This window comes from Gavialis gangeticus, unplaced genomic scaffold, assembly GCF_001723915.1.
Source record: "Gavialis gangeticus isolate Ggan-Ray unplaced genomic scaffold, GavGan_comp1, whole genome shotgun sequence".
In the NCBI taxonomy this organism is placed as follows: domain Eukaryota; kingdom Metazoa; phylum Chordata; order Crocodylia; family Gavialidae; genus Gavialis; species Gavialis gangeticus.
The window spans coordinates 165112355-165116197 of NW_017729024.1; the positions used below are offsets into that span (position 1 = coordinate 165112355).

General features: G+C 65.7%; 1 protein-coding gene across 1 annotated transcript in view; it reads right to left on the bottom strand.

Moving 5' to 3' along the window:
- The window catches only part of PHF24 (PHD finger protein 24), a 27098-nt gene extending 23317 nt beyond the window's left edge, over positions 1 to 3781 (bottom strand). The window contains exon 1 of the mRNA XM_019518046.1: positions 3586 to 3781. The gene's annotated coding sequence lies outside the window, so the exon portion shown is untranslated. The remainder of the gene's footprint in view (positions 1 to 3585) is intronic.
- Positions 3782 to 3843: the final 62 nt, after the last annotated feature.

The following is a 3843-nucleotide window of genomic DNA, read 5'->3' on the forward strand; positions in this document are numbered from 1 at the left end:
AGCACTAGCGCCCCAAGTAATAGCACCAGTACTCCAAGTAATAGTTCCAGTAATGGCAGCAGCACCTTGAGTAACGGTGCCAGACCCTGAGTACCAGCACCCTGAAAAATGGCACCAGCCCCCTGAGTAATGGCACCAGCACCCCAAGGAACAGCATCAGTATTTCAAGTACTTCAAGTAATAGCACCAGCACCCTGAGTAACAGCACCAGCACTGTAAGTACCAGTGCCGGTGCTCTGAGTAACTGTCCCAGCACCCTGAGTAACAACAGCACCAGCACCTCGAGTAACAGTACCAGGCACTCCGAGTAATGGCACCAGCACCTGGAATAACAGCACCGGCACCCCAAGGAACAGCACCAGTACTCCAAGGACTGGCATCGGTACTCTAGGTAATGGCACTGGTACGCCAGGTAACAGCACCAGGTCTCTGAGGAAACAGCACCAGTTCTGTGAGTAACAGCGCTGGTACTCTAGGTAACCGCATCAGTACTCCCAGCAGCAGTACCAGTGCTCGCAGCAATGCACCAGCACCCAATCGGCAGCACCAGGACTCTGAATCCTGGCACCAGCACACCAAGTAATGGCACCAGTACACTGAACAACGGCACCAGCATCATGAGTAACGGCACCAGCGCTTGGAGTCATGACACTTATACTCTGAGTAGCAGCACAAACATACAGCGTAGCAGCACCAGTACCAGAGGCACGGCCCCAGCACCTTGCACGATGGCCCTGGTGCTCTGAACAACAGCACCAGTACCTGGACCAGCAGGAACAGGGCCCCGTGCGACGCCAGAGTGCTGCAGTACCACGGCCCCAGGCAAGAGTACTGGGTAACAGCGCCCCTGGGAACAGCGACGGGCCCTCACATGGCAGCAACACCAGTCCCAGCAGCAATATCCTGGGGGTACCTCCGAGGAAGGTGACAGGACCCCTCCTCCCAGCCCTCTGAATGAGAGCAATGGGCCCCAGTGAGTGGTGCCCCGGGGGGAAGGGGCTCCCTCCATGCCCTGTGCCTGGCCCAGACGCCAGCGGCTCCCAACCTTCCTGGACCTGAGCCCCCTTCACTGGACTCGAGGCTCCTCTCACTGCACCTGAGGAGGCAGAGTGACTGGAGCACTGGCTGGGAGACCAGCGGGCTCATCCCAGCTCTGCCACTGATGTGCGGCGTGCCCCCGGTCAAATCACTTTGCCACCCCGTGCCTCCATTTCCCTGCTCTCAGTGATCACGGCCTCCAGGGCAAGGTGCCTTGAGACCGAGCGGCAGCAAAAGCCCTGACCAAGCTGTGCCAGAGGAGTGGGGCCTCGGTGCCAGCCGGCAGATACCAGACTGGGCCCAGTGCCTCTGCTCACCTTGGCGTGGGCACGGCCACCTCGACCTTGGCACGGGGCAGGGGAGGGCCTATTTTTAGATTTCCTCTCGGGGTAAATTTGGGCACGGGCTGGTGCCGTGGCGGGGCTTGCCCAAGGTTGCACTCAGCCGGGCGTGAGGCTCTTAGCAGCAGATGGAGCAGGCGTCCAGCCCCCTCCCCCCAGCTCCTGCCCATCCCCTCCCGACAACGCCATTTCCCCTGGCCGCTGGGCGGGGAGGAGGGCGGCTCCATCCCTTCCATCCCCGGGGATGAGAAGCACTTAGCGGGTTGCATCTTCTAAGTGCTTCCCAGCTGAGCTCCTCTCCTCTCCTCTCCCCAGGGCCTGGCCAGGCCGCGGCTGAGGCAGGTCCCGGGTGGGGGGAGTGCCCCAGGCCCGGAGCAGCATTGCAGCCCCTGGACTCCGGCCGGCCGGGTGGGAAGGGGCATCCCCAGGGACTGCATCCGTGGGGGCCTGCCTCAGTGCCCCCTTTGCCTAGCTCCGTGCAATGCCCTAAGGTGGATGAGGCAAAGCCAAACGGAGGCTGGGAGCTCTCCCCATGGGCTCAGGCTGGATCCTGTCTCTCCCTTTCCCCCGCCCCATACCACAGAGGGGAAACTGAGGCACAGAGAGGGGCGGGGGGCTCCCTGAGCCTGCATATGCCGGTGCTGTAGCCCTGCCCCACCCCTGCATAGGCATCGGGCCCTGCATCCAGCAGCCCAGGCTGCAGGTCCTCCCCCGCTCCCCCGCTCCCCCGCTGCTATTTGTCTGTCTGCAGAGTCACGGGCAGGCCCGGTCCGTGTCCCGGTGCCGCGGGCTCTAGGTGGTCTGTCTGTCCGTCCATCTGCACCGTGCCGGGCACCCAGGGGTCTGGTTCCCTTGGGACCCCCAGCCCCAGGCTGCATCTAGGGGGAACGGGGGAGCTGAGCTGCTGCCCAGGCAGAGGACCCAGGGCTGGGTGTGGCACAGACCCCTGCCCAGGCCCTGGGGCTTGGAGCTGTCCTGCCCCACGTTGCATTTGCACAGCCAGAGCCCCCCACCCGTGCACAGCGCCGACCCCCTACTGCCTCCTTGCCTCCACCCGCCACGGGGATTTTCCTTACAACCAGGAGGCTTTGTGGGGTGTAGGGGGCCGGGGTGCAGCCGGCTGGGGCGGGGGCTGGCTTGCCTCTATCCCTTTCCGCTGGGCTCGGGTTGTCTGCTCCCCATCAGGCACCGAGCAACGTGACGGGCGTCTCCAGGGCTGGGAGCGCGGGGGGGCTGCAGGCTTCACCCCACCGGCCCGCCCCGCTGGGATTGCCCCGGGGTGCAAAGAGCCGTGGCTCTGGGCGGAGGCCGACGGTCCCTGCAGCCAGGCGGCTCCGTGCCTGGGCTGGGGGCCTGCTCTGTGCCCCATAGCTACCCAGGGGCCTGGCTGGCGATGCGGGGGTCTGCTTCGAGGCAGGAGCATATGTGACATCAGCATCCTGCAGCTGGAGGAGTTTCTTGCCCTTTCCTGGGGGGCGAAAACCCCTCGGCTCCCCCCAGGCTGCTCTATGTGGACCCTCTGGCCAGCAGCGGGAGCGTGGCGGGGGGAATAGCCACCACCCGCCCTGCTCCCTGCCTCGCAGGACCTGCCCAGCCCCGCGGCCCCACGGCTTGCCCAGCCCCGAGAGGCTCTGGGGACGGTGGCTGCAGGGGAGGTGAGACTGGAAGACCTCCCCGGGGTCTGAGGGGGGGTCTGGCCCGGTTGGGCTGGGGATGCATCACCCGGCTACGCCCTGAGAAGCCATGCTCCGAGCAGACATGGCCTGCGGGCAAAAAGGGGTTAAAGCAGGTGGGACACCCGGGACGCGAAGGGACCATAGAAAGGCCCCTGGAGCCATCCCAGAGTCCTCTGCACCTGCCCCACAGGGCACTAGGGCTGGGGCCGTGGTGGGGGGATGCTGGCAGGAGGGGGTAGCACCACCAGGCAGCCACACCCTGCCTGGCACCGGGGCGCTGCCTGCTCCGCTGGGAGGTGATGCGGCACCAGGAGAGGGGCCGGGGGACCCTGCCCAGGGGTGCAGACATTGCTGCGGCTGCCTCCAGCCCTTGCGCCGAGCCCCTCTGCAATCTCTGCAGCCGCAGGGAAGCACTGGAGTCCCCCCCGCCCGCCAAGCCGGCTGGGGGCAAAGCGACCTCTCCCTGCAGTCTCCCCTGCCCCCCCTGGGTGCATGCACATGCAGGGACCGCAGTGCCCCCGGCCTCTCACCCGTCAGGATCCGGACTCTGCCAGCCAGAGACCTATGGGGCCATGCTCTTGTCCAGGCGGATGCCCTCGTCCGGCCCCTGGCTTGCCCTGCCGGGGACGGCGCGCCCAGGGCCGTGGTACCTGGAGAATGGATGCAGCAGGAGGAGGGATGCGGGAGGAGGATGCTGAGCGGTGCCTGCGTCTGGCGTGTGCGCGCACACACACACACACACACGTACAGTGAGGAGCGAGGGCTCTGGAGCGGAGCGGGTGCCGCCT